Here is a 17,046-nt window from a genome sequence, read left to right on the forward strand (position 1 = left end):
AGGTATAGATGGCCTACATGATTCTGACACGTTTGTTGTTTATATGTGATGGCCAGAGAGTAGGTGCCTTTAACTCTTGCTTTATTTAATTGTTTTATTTAATTTTAGCCTTGGATTCCATTGCCCCACTTAAACAGTGCAAGGAAAAATCACGCAACCACCTCAACTCCTGGTTCACCCCACTTCTACGAGAACTTCGCAAAGAAAAACATAAAGTTGAGTCTCGCTGGAGAAACTCACCTACGCCAGTAAATAAAATTAACCTTCTATCCATCACCCTCTCATACAAAGAAGCCATACTAGCCGCAAAAAAAGAACTCTATAACAACAGGATCATACAAGCACAATCCAATACTAAGGAACTCTTTAGAATTCTGAAGGAATTAGAGTCCCCAGCCGCCCCCATCGACACATGCACCCTTGACACCGAATGGTGCGCCAACATTCAAAAAGCACTACTCAACAAAATCACGACACTCCAAGCTAAAATCAACACTAAAAGAAAACATCTCAGTGACTCAGCAGGCAACACCCAACCTTCCAACTTCTCACCCCCCATTCATTCCTTCAAACATTTTAGCTTCTCACCGCTTACCATTAGGGAAGTGGAAAATATCCTCAAGAAGCTAAAACCTTCTAATTGTCAAGGCGACGCCTGCCCAGCACCAATCATAAAGGAAGCAGCGCCTGAGCTCGCTCCCTTTATAACTTCCTTCATCAACACCTCTTTTAAATCTGGCATAGTACCAAATAACCTCAAGGATGCATGGGTAATCCCCTTAATCAAAAAACCTAACTTAGACCCTAGTAACCCCTCCAACTATAGGCCCATCACCACAGTACCTTACCTCCTAAAAATCCTGGACCGTGCTGCATATCTCAAAATTCAAGATTATCTCAACAAGAACAATTTATTAGGACTCAGGCAATCTGGGTTCCGACCGAGACACGGCACTGAGACAGCTCTATTAGATCTAAAAACACAAATTGAGGATCTGAAAGACAAGGGCAAACAAGCGCTCTTACTCCTCCTAGATCTATCCGCCGCCTTCGATTTGGTTGACCATCAAATCCTTTGACAGCATCTCAAAACAGCCGCCCACTTCTCCGATGCAGCCACTTCTTGGATAAGCTCATTCCTTGCCAATAGAACCATGAGAGTCTTCTCTCCTCTTGCCGCTGCTGACCCAGCGCACGTCCCTTGCGGAGTCCCACAAGGCTTGTGCGTATCACCCACACTATACAACGTTTTTACTAAACCACTCTTTGATATTCTTGACCATCTGGGTGTCACCTACACAAATTATGCGGATGACACCCAGATACTCATCCCTATCACTGGTGACTATGTAACTGACGTCAAAGCTCTCAATGCAGTATACACCGTCATCCAGGCATGGATGGCCAACCACGGTCTCTGCCTAAACGATGAGAAAACTGAGCTACTCATCCTAGGTTCTCAATCCAAACTTTCAAAACTTGACAGCAAATATGATGTCTTTAACATTGATGGTAACATCATCAAGGTCACCAAGGTCACTAAAACTCTCGGCATCTATCTAGACTGCACCCTCTCTCTCACTAGACAAACCAACTCAGTAGTTTCTGCATCTGCGTACACATGCAAACTAATCACTGATTGTCGCCCCTTCTTATCTATGGACAATTGCCTGATCCTTGCCAGATCTCTCATCCTACCCAAAATTGATTACTGCAATGCCCTTTACCTGGGAACGAGTCAAAAAAACTTCGATAAACTGCAGGTAACCCAGAATAACGCCATCAGGGCTGCTCTTAACATACCTAGGCGCGCCCACATCTCCTCCACTAGACGCAACTTACGATGGCTCCCCATCTCACGGTGCATTGCCCCCAAAACACTGGTTCTTAGTTACAAAGCACAGAATAACGCAGCACTGGCCTACCTGTCAGAGCGCTTCACACAACACACAGCCTACAGACTTCTAAGATCTGCACAAGCACACACACTCATCATTCCTAGCTTTAAGCTCCAGACTGCCAGAGGCTCGAGTTTCCCAGTCCTGGCAGCTAAGCTCTGGAACTCACTACCGAATAACCTCAGGAATGTCCCCTCCTTTCAATCCTTCAAAAACAGAGCTAAACAATGGCTCTATGAGCAAGACAAAGCTTCAGCCACCTTCTGGTAAACACTTACTGCATGCTGTGCCACTTCTATTACCTCTGTATATATTGAGACGACTAACTACCTTTGTCAATGTATGTATATTTCTTTGCCCTATGTATATTTATACTTTGTAATATGTAACTGCCTTCTGTAACTTCTCACTGTAACCTTTCCAAACATGTGCCCTGATGCCCGTGGGCAGGCTGCGCAATATAAATAAATAAATACAAATACAAGCCACGCAACAACACACTCAGTTGGCAATACATCATTTGCAGGGATCACTGGCGGCTCTGACCAGGACCGATTCAGTCCCTGAATCAGAAAGACGTTGGAAATGCACACTAGATCATCCGCACAACAAAAGGTGATACTTTTTGCTATTCCTTTATGAGATGTTTCTTTATGGCAAGTTTCTATTCCTTTATGACATGTTTCTACTCCTTTATAACATGTTTCTGTTCCTTAATATATTGTCTCTTACACAGTGTATATCCAAATCTTTCTGTGAATATAAATAAAGAGGTAATGTTCTGCATAGATTCTGGCCAGGCCCATTTTTTTATGTACAGTTTAAAAAGTAAAACATCACCTAGATGATGGATATTTGCACCATAGTTGTAGGCATGGCTGTATTTGAAATGTTTGCAGACACTCAATATTTTTTGCCTCTTCTATCGTGCTATTCACCAGCAACCACTCCATATACAATATATGCACCCTAGCAGTGGAACGTTGTTCTCCTACAGTTAATGATTCATAGTGTGCCAATCCAAGTGTTTAGGGGTCACATCTCTTACACAGGGAATTCACTTTACCATGTTTTGTCCCAAAACATCACTGCTTATATTTTAAATACAATCTGTACTTGCATGTCATGAATATTAGTGTTAATATTATATATTGTGCTACATTTCTAGGCTGATATGCAACAACTGGTTTAGGATGCCAATGACCCCACCAGATTTAGACATACAACTGCCAAAGCGAGACCTCTATAAACATTTGGAGGGGGCTAAAGCTGCTTGAAATGGTGCAAGCTTCCTTTTGAATGGTGTCAGTGAGCTTCTCTTTTCCCCGAATGAGTTTGCTTCTGCTAAATTAGTAACGACAGCCAGAGCTGGGAGTGATGTAGAGAAGGTTGATGCTTTACACGATAGGTCATTGAAGAGTCTCATTCTTTTTCCAAAGCTATTGCTTAATCATTACTTTGACGTATTAGTTTTATTGGTTTTGAAAACTACAAGAAAATAGTGTATACAAATGAACGAGAAATAAATATGAGTATCAAGCAAATACAGCCTAATCCATCAAGTGTGATACTTTGTTGAATATCTAAGCATTCAAATGTCTGCTAAAGAAATCAAGTAGTTAAAGACATCAGAGCCAAATTGGAAACTAAACATGTGCATTTCGGGATGGATTGCAAAATGTTAATCCAAGGATGTCAATCTGGGTAATAACGCATTGTAGGAGTTAACATGTGTTTACCTTTGTTGAAATTATTCAACCAAAATCATTTCCAACTTTCCCTTGCTTTACATTTTCTGACTGTATTGACTGGATACCAAAAGGATTTTTAAAACTGACAAATGGAGTTTTATTTTTAAAACCTTAAAGGCATTGTATCATAAAATGCACCGATGGTGCCACTGAAGCCACACTATCTCCCCCTAATAATGGAACCGTTCCCAATTTGAAAACTATAGTTAACTTACTTAATTATACATGGTGGCCATTACGCAAGAGCTGTTGGAGTATGAACTCGCTACTGTGTGAACAAATTCTATTCTAGACTAATTCAGTCTTTTTTCTAATACATTTTAAAAGCTGTCCCTCATAATATTTTATTACACATTGGCCGGTCCTGGTTTCCAAGCAGAATAAAGATAATTAAAAGTCAGGGAGTGGCTTTGGGGTGTTGTATATTTAAATTGATAGTCCATCCGAGTATGCAATGGATCAGTGATGCATGGTTTTCAGGCAGGAGGCGTTGGGTCACACATATAAGCAGGGTGCACTTTGGCATGTCTGGGGTCATGTTTTTCCTGACCTTCTGGTTGTGTTAATTAGCAATGGGTTTAAAATACTATTTCCCCATATCCACTTATGCCTTCTATTTCTAACTGTGTGATAGTTTCTAATGTACAAATCAAACTGTTGTATTTGCACAATTAATCTGTCAGTCTTGTTTCTGCATAATTGCCCCATCTCCCATCCCCACCACTTGTACTGCGTGTGCAAAAGGTGAGCTAAAACATGGCGCCGATGCACAGCCATTTTGGACATTCACTTCCAAACCCCAATAAAAGTATATGTTTCTGTGGGCTTAGTTAGAAGGCAGACAATTCTGCAACGATTGCAATATTATATTATGAAACAGATGAGCTCACTATGAAGGATAGTTGTTGTATTGTTTGCTCAAGGACGAGCCGAGAAGGAGTCGGAGATGTGCAGGTGCATTGATAAGGGGTGCTTGGAAAGAGCATGCGGGAGACAAGCTGGGTCTTTCCACTACTTTTTGGATTTTTCCGCTCTTTGCCTCCTATTCTTGCTGTCTGTCCTTTGGCCGGGGACAGTCTGCGACCTATGAGGGGCAGGGATTTGTCCCCAATATGAAGAGAGGCAGCCTGATGAGGACAGAGAACTGGAACCCTGGGTGATGAAGTCTCGCTGAGAGGGAGGACGATCCGCTTCAGACCCCGTTAATACATGTGATCTCTCTGCCTACCTGCGTTGGGACTGGGTAGTGTCGTCGTGGCTGAGATTAAGTTTTCTCCTACAAGTGCACTAATGGGATGTAGACCCTTTGTAACTATCATTGTTTGTGTGTTTATGTGTAACCAAACACATTTATTCCAATAGTTATATGCATGTCTATCATTTGTGTGAATAAAGGGCCTGTAAAGAGCCAATTATATTCCAATTGTTGGTTTCGGTGTGCATTATTACCTTCCTGAGTCCAAGAACCTTTTGTTCCATGTAATAGGGTGAGTAGTTCTGAGGTCGTTACACGTGTCCATAAAAAGCAAAAGACCACTAAAGGCCATAAGTCTTCTGAATGCAACCACAGAAAACCATGATTCATTTTCGGTTTCAAATCTATCTTTTATGCCTGTTTTATTCTTTGTGTACAAATGCATTTAAATGTAGTGACACATTTGTAAATTGATATTTTAACATTAGTTAATAATGTATTTATTCTACAATAAGGAATTTAACAATGCCTATTCAGATGTCTATTTATATTCATATATCCTTTTTTTGTAAATTTTGTAGATGTGTCTGAAAGGCCAAAAGTTGGCCTACTATGGACTGCAGAGCGATGAGAATGAAGCTTGCTAGAAGAGACCTAAAGAAGACTCTGCCTTTTGAAATGCAGAATGGTTGATTTTTTTATTTGTATTTTTGCAGCCTGTTATTTATTCTTATAGAATACTGCTATGACGTTAAACTGCATTTTTTAAATAAAAAAATGTTGAACACTTTCTGAGCCTATGTTTGATTGAAGACATCTTATAGCCACAAACAATACTGTATTAAAATATCAGCAATTTATACCTGCAGTATTTCACTATCATGATATAAACTAGTTACACCCTAATGCAAGCAATTGTACTATTCGACAATGTAATGTACAACAATGTCCATCTTTAACAGATTGCACCAAAGTTACTGATTACTATATTCAGTGGTTATGGAACCAGACAGGAATATTGCTGTTTCAGATATTTAGTGGGGAGCTCATGTGCGTGGAGCGAACATGTTGTGTGAATCTTGGGGTCATCTTTGACTCCACTCTCTCCTTCTCTTCGTGCATCTCAGACCTCACCAAAAACTACCAACTGCACCTCATCAGGGGTATTCTACTTTTCCTCACTTTCCCCCAGTGGCTCTTCTCCTCGAGGGGCCTGCTGCTCTCTAGGCTGGACTATTGCAACAACCTCTTTCTCAATCTTCCTACTTCTACTCTCTGTCCTCTACAACTCATCCAGAGACTTATCCTTGTCCTCAAGCCCTGCAACCGCATCTCTCCGGCACTGAAATCCCTCCACTGGCTCCCCGTGGCTGCAAGGATCAAGTTCAAGACCCTCTGCATAAACCACAAGGCTTTCTGGGGCCGGGGCCTGCACTATCTACAACGCTCTCATCCTAAATACTCTCCCTCTATAGGCCTCTGCTCGTCCTCCTCCAACTCTCTGCGGGTGAGCTGCTTTCACAAACAGAGATTTAGGGTTAGATCTTTATCCTCTGCAGGTGCTTCCCTCTGGAACAGCCTCCCTGCCTCTCTCCGTCTTGACCCTTAGCATCTTAAGTTCCAGGAACTCCTCAAGACCTTCCTTTTCTCTTCCTCCTTCTCACTCCCTCTCTCCTGCTAACCTCTTTTCAATTCTTTCCACCCGCCTTCTCCTTCCTAACTCTGTTCAGTTTTTGCTGACTGGTTGCCTGGCCTAGTATGCTAGTTTTTTATATTTTGATTATTCAAAATCTTCAAGGCCTAAGAATGATTACTGTATTCCTGTTAGCTTACCGCCTTGAAGCGCTTTGCAGCACTTCACTGTGTATAAGCACTATATAAATAAACAATAAATAAAGATGCAAGTGCTCTTGGGTGTGGAACTATATAGTTGGTGTGGTGCAGTTGTAGGATTTGGAATATGTTTTTGTGCTATTGGGTATTGTCTGTGATTTATGGTGGGGTCAGCAAGTGTTTTCTTGTGTGTGGTGAATGGTCGAAATGATTGTTAGCTGCTCATAGTGATATTGGGGTGAAATCACTGTCAGAAGTCTGTCATGCAGGCAGACCTTTACCAGATTCTGTTCTGGTCGCTGAAATTGTGTATTTTAGTGCAGTGCTTTGTATTTGTGGGAGTTTATTGGGTGTGATGCGATGTTAGCTAGAGGTGAGAACTGAAATGAGGGAGTTGATGGGTTAGTTTGTGACACTGTGGGGTGGATTTGTAGTTTTGCATACGAAATCAGCGAACTTAACAACATTGCGAGTGCGCTAGCATAAAAGTCAAAGATGGGATGTGACGGCTGCAAATTCCCTTGTGGTTTTCCAGTACACTACCCATAAGTCTTACTAGACTCGCCCTATAGTAATACCACCCATCTTGCTCACAAGGGACACATCCTGGGGTAATCAAAACCCTTTTCCTAAATCATTTGGAAGCATCTTGAAATAATTGAAACTCATACTGGAGTTGTCTGCAATAATCATTCACAATTCAAAACCCATCCAGAAGTTCTCATTGAACCATCCTGGAGTGATTCCCCCCACCCACCCTGAAGCTGTCATGTGGTCATCATGGAGCAATCCTGAAGTTTACATGGGATCATACTGGAGTAATCCCCACCCATCCTGAAGTTGTCATGAAGTCCTCCTGGAGTAATCCTGAAGTTGTCGTGGAGTCATCCTGGACTAATCCGAAGTCATCCTGATGTTGTCAAGGAGTCATCCTGGAGTAATCCCAAATCATCCTGAAGTTGTCGTGGAGTCATCCTGGAGTAATACAAGATCATCACTAGAAGTAATCAGAACTCATCCTCTAGAGTCATCTCATTTAAATATTTCTGCCTGTACACATACTTCAGGATGATTTCAGATGATCCTCAACTATCCATGGATGACTCTAGGATGGAGTCATCGGATGACTCCAAAATGATTCCAGGATGATCTTCCTTTTTGACTGGGGATCTGCGGTACATTGTACGTTTTATTGAGGATGGGACCCACTCTGTAAGTACATTTTGAAGATTATGTTGAATGAATTTGTATTCTTTGAGGAGCCGGGCCGTGTCTCAAATGACGCCAAGCCCAATACTTTCCTTGGAACTAAGGTGCATCATTGTTGCTGATTTCTCAAGTGCTGGAAAAGACTCAATAAACATACTTTCTGTTTCAGCAGCGGCTCATGCATTCCTCTACATCCTCTAGGAGAGTCATCCATGTTGGAGGCATTTAGTGAGACACGGCACTGGGTCAGATGGTCTTCCTGTCTTGAGAAGCAGGATGGGACCGGCACACAACTTTGCTGCTTAAACACCCATTACTCTTGCCCTAAGTTTGCAGAGCACAACGGATTAAGAGCATCACGCCTTTCCCAATCTCTCTCACTTTATGCATCAGAGTCCTCTGAGCTTTTTGAGACTTCTGCTTATTCTTATCAACCCTCACCATCTAAAAGCCCACGTATGATGCCTCCGCCGAGCCTTAATGAGGGTTCTCATGATACTGGCTCTGCTTTGTATGCTCTTAAATTTGTCCTTATTTAGTTAGTGAAAATTTACAAACTTATAAAGGACAACTTTAAGGTGCTGGTATCCACTGTCTGAAGGGTTATATTTTTGCAAAATCCTTAGAGAAAATGACCATAGTGCAGGCATTTAAGGATTCTTCTTCTGGTGAGGGGGTTGAAGTGGTGGACTCCTTCCAAGACGACCTAGATCCCTCTATTCTTATAATTGAAGCTGTTTCTCCCAGTGACCTTACAACTAACCTTACAACTTGTCTGCAACATGTTTTCCTAGTCCTTAACTGGTTAGGCTGTAAGCGATGTGTAGAGGAGGTACCAAATAAAACCTGCACTCCAGTCGCCCATTTTGGAGTACCAGGAACGTTCACACCAAAATATGTGACGTATGATGAGCAAATAAACCAGCAGAGAGCCGCAGTGAGGCTCTGCCAAGTGCCTATCAGAAGAGCAACGCCTATTGAAGTACCGATACCCAGAAAACCATGGACAGTAAGGTATTCATTAAGGAATCCCTACCAGCAAATGAAACTAAATGAAGATTACCTAAGTACTGTCCCAGAAGAAATAAAAATGGTCTTAATGGAAGAGGAATGGTGACGTCACGAGGACCCGGACAGACTCACAGATAGATGATTTGACGACCTGAGAATGACACAAAGATACGAAGCGCCATGAGTAAGGATATCATGAATTTAAAACAAAAGAATGATGTCCAAATGTAAGAAAATTAAGCTGTAAGCAATACGAAGACAGTCAACTAGTTTACACCTGTAAATATGCTTGGAACCCCAAGAAAGCTAAGGAAACAGTGCAGCTTGCTATGCTAAGTAGAAGAGTAGTGCGGCAAGTGCCATAATACATAAATATACCTCAAATGAAGTACTTTATTATAAGTATATTTCCATTTGCAAACGAAGCAGAATCAAACCAGGTTACTAAAGGCCAAATGAGCAGAGATTCATATTAGCAAAAACGAGAATAGACAGCTGAATCGAAATGCGGCAGAAGCAAGTCGTGCCAGGGAAGCCAGGGTCATACCAATAGACTCAGTGAACAGTAGCTACATTTAACTGAAACTAAGAACAGAATATCCTGCCTCTGAAAGGTCGAGATAAGAAGACGTAGGCAGGTGGCGGCTAAATAAGAATCAAATACACAAATTGAGAGAAAACAAGACAAATTCACGGTGTGGGAGGCACGTGACCAGCCGAGCAAGAAGAAGCGAGGGTTCACACCTACGCTTGGCACCCGACCAGGCAGAGATATCAGAACTTTTCCAGACAGAAGATGCAGTTTCGAAGCCCAACACAGTGAACTAATTGACACATGGCTATTAAAGTGATGATTGATTGTAACCATAATCGGAGGAAGGCCGGGTAACTAAGGGGCACCCTGCACCGGGCTGACCATTCTGCGTGCTGCTAAGCAAAGTGTAAAAGTATGCATGGGGTTGGTGCCAACCCAATCAAAATGGACCAAATAATCTAGGGTCCTATAGTTAGTAGAACCAATGAGACGTCATACTTTTAGTGACGTCAACAGTAGTCATATTTGAAGGAAGGGCTTAAATGCCCACCTGACAGTGTTTACCCAATCCCCTCACTCCGTTACCATATACAGATATAGTACCTGTAGTAAAGTTACCTTTTCCTAACCAATAGAATTGCATGTTAACTTTTGAGTGTTACACGTCAATTATGATGAGTTTTGAGTATAAATGTTACAACTTGTATGAAGTTCATTGGAGTTGAAGCGAGAAGGACGATCGCATCACTGCTGATATCCATGGCTCCCCGTTTTTTGTACTTGTCATTAAACAGACTCCCTTTGCCAAACCATTGAGTTGTCCTTATTGATTGGTGTTGGAGTAATAAATCTGCACCCCCATCCATCTCAAGGGTGCAGCTATCTCGTCTTAAAGTACTTCTGAGCAAACCTCGGCTCTATGGGCCGGCTGGGGGTCTCGGAGTACATTTGGTAGAAGAGGATGGTTATCAATTATTGATTATTGATTAGAATAAGATACCCATTGACCATCGACATAAAGTAACCTCTAGGTCCTCGGCAATATCACAAGTCCTTTGCCATTCGGCCGAGTAGACCGTGAAGCTCCCCGTAGACAGTGGTAGTGTAAGAGAATGAAATCTGCAGGACAAGGTCTGAAGGAACCTGTGTTTCCCCACGCAACCCCTTCCCATTTCTACGGGCAGCTGAGCGGGAGAAAAGCCGAAGAAGGCGGTGACGAAGGCGTTGATCCCGAGGGTCCAGAGAGGAAACATGCAAACGTTGAGTGAAAAAGATTGAGTGTTTTGGCAAAAGTGCATGCTCTAGAACAAGTAAAGGGAAAAGGTAACGGAGGGACGTGGGAAAACAAAATATAGTTAGAAGTAGAGAAGAATGTATATATCTAAGGGGAAGGGAATAATGACTCAAGAATAATTAAGCAAATAGAGAGAAGATAGCGGGGAGGACACCCAAGAAGAGAGAGGTTACCAGGGAGGACACCCGAGAAGTGAGAGGATTCGCCTTATTACTACACTTTTAATATAAGCGCTAGAAGAAACGTGTATCCATAGTCCCAACTAAAGGAGAACAAATAGACTACCATGGTGAAAGGGATACATTTAAACTCCATTTCGGGGGAATATTTAGAAGCAGAGATACATGTGACCAGCTGGTGTTCGTCTAGTCTGTTAAACTTCTGTTTTACATGTTGTTTGTTGTGATGTCACAGGTCGAAAAATGTTCCTTGAGAAAACTGATTTCAATTTTACGCGATTGAATAGCCGAGATAATATCGCATGCGAATTGATGTTTTTGAGTAAAATAGAAGATATCACATTTTGTGAAAAAATCGGGATGGGAGCTTGCAGTGTTTGGTGCTCGCTCATATTGTTAGAAACTGTTTAAGTCACGTAAAGCTTTGACAAGTGTTATATAAGGAGAAAGGGAACAGATTCAAACATGAAAGACATAACTCCTCTAACACACCTATGCAAATAGTTGCCAAAACTTGCACCCAAACTGAAGAAATATAGTACAGAGTGGGTTAAAGGAACCGCCCACAAAATGTTTATGCCATGGCCACAGGGCGGGTCCTTATCTAAAGCTGTCTTGCAACACATGATGACATATTTGCACGCCACATACACGGGCAAAAACGTAGACAAACGCCTAGCTATTTTAGAGCTTTGGAAGATGTATGAACAAGAAAAGGCAGAGGAGACGCCAATAGACTGGATACTTAATATATGCTCAGATGGGGGGTAAAACGCCAACTGCGCCACCCGCCCCATCCGAAACAAAGGTTGAAGAAAGTAAAGACGAGGGACTGTACCCACTGAGAGAACTAAAGGTAGCCATGGGGTATAGCAACCAGGCATATGAGTCACCTACGCAAAGTAGTGACGAAAATTAAGGGAAAGATAAGGATAAGGATATCACCTCCACAGTCCCAAGGGATAAGGAGAGACATGATGACGAAAGAAGGGATCAGGCACAGACAAGTGCATCTCTCAACAAGGAGAGAGAAGGAAAAAGATGGAAGGGAAACGAAGATAGAACTGATCAGATGGCATTTGCAAAAAACGAATGGATGGGAGGGCAAATTCTATTGAAACTCGATAGCAAAGGCATTGATGATGCGAAACAAAGAGAGAGGCTAGACGAGGTACAGAGAAAGGGGAAAGAGAAGGAATTGAGAGACGAAAGAATAAGAAAGAAAGACAGACAAAGGCGAGAACAGCTATATCGCGAAGAGCAAGAAAGAAAGCTCGATCGCAAACAGAGAACAGCCAATGATCAAGACAGACAGAAGCAGCAAAGGTCAGAGGAAGAGCAAAGAATACGAGATAAGAGAATAAAGAGACGAAGGGATGAGGCAATCCGAAGGGCAGATGAACGTAGGAAAAGAAAAAGGAAGAAGATAGGGTCAGAGAAGAGGCGAGGAAGCGCAAAGAATTTGATGACGATGTAGAACATAAGAGAAGACAGAGAGCACGCGATCTTGAATATCTGGTGAGAGAGGTTAAAAAACCCGCTCCAGTAGTAGATTGGGAAGACATCGAAGAATTCTTTCCTGTGTACGATTCAGTACCAGGCACGTCTAGGGCGAATATGGAAGATGACTTCGACACCAGAAGCATCGGAGAAACGATCGATAGAATATATGATGAAATGGGGCTAGAACAAACACCCCAAGGGGAGGGGGAAGGCGAGCGCCTGGAGAGCACTCAACTTTATGACACTGAGGATGTTTCCCAAAGTAGTGGGAATAGGGAACTATCCCTGGACAGATTAGAAATAAGTAGGAACCAGGAAGACACAAGAAGTTGCATGAATTGGTGACAGACAATGTCCGACACATAGAGGGAGGAACGCGAGGAAAATGAGGAAGAAAGACGGAGCGAAAGACGACTCCCAAGAGAGAAAGGAATAAGATGGTCAGACACTAGCGAGTCTGCACCAAGAGCATCAGAACTACCCATGCAGTCAGACCGACATGAAGAAGTATCTCACGGTCATAGGGGGGTGTCTCCACCGCCCTATGTAGACAGATTTAGGTCACTGCCAGGCAGGCAGCGATGCTGGAACATTACCCCTGCCATAGATAGAAAAACCATGAGGGACGAGAGAAAGAGCTATACATCCCAATTTCCGTTACTCAAAAAAGGGGTAACAAGACAACAATATATTCCATGGCCACACATGGATCGAAAAAATTTGAAAAACAAGCTTCCAATGCTGACACCAGGAGCTGGAAAGTGGATACACCAGTTAGAAAAAATGACAGGAGGGAACACGTTAGCTATAGGGGATATCAAGGGTCTCCTAATCACCATACTTGGTGAGAGAGCAGACGATGTGTGGACATGGGCAGGTTACCCGGGTGTGACCACAATCAACACTGCACATGACGGAGCTCCATTTAACAACTGCAGAGCCGCAGTATGGAAAGCACTACGAGTGCTTTACTCAGACACATCCGATATGGGAGCTATAATGACACAAAAAATGAAAGAGTCTGAGGATCCGTTGCTTTATATACAGAATTTCCAAGACGCTTGGGTACTCGAAACTCATGAATCTTGGGGGAAATCTATACCTGTATTCTACCATATATTGTGTCATGGGCTGCCAGAACCGGTACAGAAACAGCTCAAGAAATTGGTAGGAATCGAAACCAAACCTTGGTCATAAATACAGTTGACCATCGCACACTGTTGCAGATTGCTGCAAGAAAAGAAGCTGCATGAAAGAGTGAGGAAGCGAAATTGGTGCAGAAGAAATTGTCAAAATATGCTCTTGATGGAGCCATGATAACTAGCACAGCTGAATCGAGCATGCAACAGGTGACTAATCCACAGCAGAATAATCAGAGAAATACTGGGTTTTACACCAGGGGAAGAGGATTTAGAGGAAGAGGATGGCAGGGCAATCAGGGAGATTTCCAAAATAATCAAGGAGGCTTTCAAAATATGCAACATGGTAATCAAGATATGTCAAATGGGCAAATGGTTCGACCACCACCAGTATGTTGGTTATGTGGAATGACAGGGCATTTAGCGCGCACATGCAGAAACCAAGGCATGGTGCAGAACGGCCAAGGGACAGGAGCAGGTACGGTGAATCCACCTGCATTCATACAACAAGGTGTTGCACAGAATCACACGATGCAACAACAAGCGCCAGGAGCGCAACATGGCGGGCAACCTCAGAATATGGGGAGGACACACCATGAACCCTGGAATGGGAAGTAACAATGGGAATGGGGGAAATCCACCAGCACACAGTAGGCCAATATTGTACATGGACTAGGACAGCTCACTGGGAACCCTGATGTGTTCTATCCTATCAGTGACACCAGACCCTCACCGGAAACTAGGGTGGATGTCGTTATAGGGGGTAAAGAATGTTCCTTCTTAGTTGACACAGGTGCAACATGCTTGTGCATACGTGAAGGCAAGTTTTCCTTGTCCGGCGAGGCCATAAATACAAAGGAGCTACAAGTCGTGTTCCCTTCACAAATGCACTTCCAGTCTTTATAGGAGAATGTGAAATGAATGTGCCTTTATTATATTCGCGTCAGACCCCAGTAAACATTTTGGGTCGAGATTTAATGACAAAGTTAAACATGACAATCTCATTAACAGAGGAGGGCATAGTATGTTCAACTCCAGGAATGCACTATTCAAATGTATGCAAAATGATCAGAGCATACGTAGGACACACAGCTATGAGGGCAATACCATTAGAGCCAGAAATATTCATGTATGGTGTGCGCATACTAATGGCAGGGCTGCCAGGCCTTGCAGACAGAATCATGAGAACCCCAGATGAGTTCCTGTTTAGACAAAGAATACTGATGCATGAGAAGGGGCAAGTATTTCCCTTGATGATACACACAGTTGCAGTACGAGGGAGAATGGCCTTGATTGATGGTTATGACGACGAAGGCCGACAATGGTGCACAGTAATCGCCATTGAAGAAGGATATCGATTGACTGACGTCATGGATGACGACCTGTTTGAAGAACAAGCAGATATGGGAGAGACAATGGTGGAAGTGAGTCTCACCTTTTGGGTGAAAATTATCAAAAGAGAAGTGCCTCAAAGAATGATGCTGGCACGAAACCGTCCTGAATATTTTGATGACGACATGGCCTAGGTGCCTGTCCCAGTATGGACTACAGGACCCTATGACGTAGGCCTCTTGAAAGGGGTTGGAGAAGTGAAAATTAAACTGAAACCAGGAGCAATTCTACCAAAAGCCCGACAATATTCCATGTCCTGAGAGGCAGATGAGGGGATTTTTAAGACGATTTCGGCTATGATGGAGCAAGGCATCTTGGTGACGTCAGAGTCGTCATGCAATACCGTGGTTTATCCGATCAAAAAATCAAAGGGAGGGCCTTGGAGGCTAATTCAGGATTTACGCCCAATAAATGATATTGCTGAGGCCGAGTTCCCTTTAGTTCCTAACCCGGCTACAATCCTATGTAATATACCTATTGAGGCAAAATATTTCACAGTAATTGACTTGAAAAATGCATTTTTCTCAATCCCGTTGCACCGTGACTCACAAGATCTGACGTCATTCACATTCAGACAGATGCGTCTGAAAAGTACAAGGCTACTCTAGGGGTATTGTGAGTCTCCATCTATTTTTAACAGAGTCCTGCAGATGGACTTAAGCAATATTGCATTTTTTTTTATTATTGTTGTTTTAATCAAGAATTTTTTTTTTGTATATTGTAATGTTCAAAAATTTTATTTTTGAACATTACAATATACAAAATTTAAAATCTTATACTTAAAATAGAAACAGAACAATCATCTAAAAGAAAAGCAAAATAGCTCACATTTTATGTATTACAAAATACACACATAATTTACAACTAAAGTATAAAGTATCATTCAGATTAAGTCTAATACACTGTTTGAATGGAATTTGTGCTGTGCTGTATTATACATCTAGTCCCCAGAATTACAATTTACTTTGCACAGAGTTTTCTTCTTTTTTTCCAATCAGTTTTAGGCCGTATAGAAAATTCAAAATGGCATATCTGACTGAGTTCCTAGTTGTGTGAAATAATACATTCCATAATTCAGTGCTAGATTCAATATATGATCCTTGAAATAAAGGCTTAAAAATTAAAATCCTCTGCGGAAGTAGTTTTACTCAGTCTGTGCACAAATGGATTTACAATATCGACAAGATAGGGCATCTAGAGGTAATATTTTTCGTTTGCACAGTATTCGTGTGTGGGCCAAATATTTACGCGAAAGTGCAGGAAATCGTCTCTTTGGCAGAAATTTGGGAAGAGAATTAAATATGGCTCCACCATGCCATATCGTTTAAGATTACATGGATTGTCTTTAAATGCCTGATATGTGAGGCAGGCACACCTTGTTCGAATCCAATCATCTTTCCATAGTTGTTTCTTAGCAGCAGTTGGATTTTCAATTAGAGTATTTGTGGTTAAATTCAATTGTATGAGAATTCCCTGCGCCTTCATTCTCCATGCAATAGGAAAGCGATCTTCTGATTTTAGCAAGTAATTTGCTATGATACACATGATACCATTACCATTGATTGCTATTAAACATTTTCTATAGAGAGAGCAAAGTTTCCCCTTGTAGAATGCATATGTCGATAATAAGCCTAACTCATGTCTTATTATACATATGGGTTCGGACATCGGAAGATTCAAAATGCGTTTCCAGTAATATCCTTCAATTACTGCCCAATAGTCATAGGTTTTTATTTTGAAAGCCTCCGTACCATATGTGACCATGGGAATAAATTTCTGCTTGTAATAGATAATAATGGGTTTTAGCGAAAATTTGCAGTATTTAGCTTTGATTAAACGGGCTTGAGATACTATCATCGGCACTTTTCGTTTCAAATGATTGTCTTGTTCCATTGCGCTCGCTTGCTGGGTTATTAATGTTCCCGAGTAAATATATCAAGGAACTGAGTCCAGGTTTGCAGACTGCAAAGGCCAATGATGGATTTTGGTTCTCTGCTTGGAGGTGCCAAATTGAATAATCTTGGTTTTCGCAACATTGACTGCGATGTAGTTTTCTAAGCAGTATGTCTCTAGAGACTTCAATAAGGCACGGAGTCCATTGGGTGTT

This window comes from Ambystoma mexicanum, chromosome 7q (genome assembly GCF_040938575.1).
Source record: "Ambystoma mexicanum isolate Mex_15411 chromosome 7q, UKY_AmexF1_1, whole genome shotgun sequence".
NCBI classification, from domain to species: Eukaryota; Metazoa; Chordata; class Amphibia; order Caudata; family Ambystomatidae; genus Ambystoma; species Ambystoma mexicanum.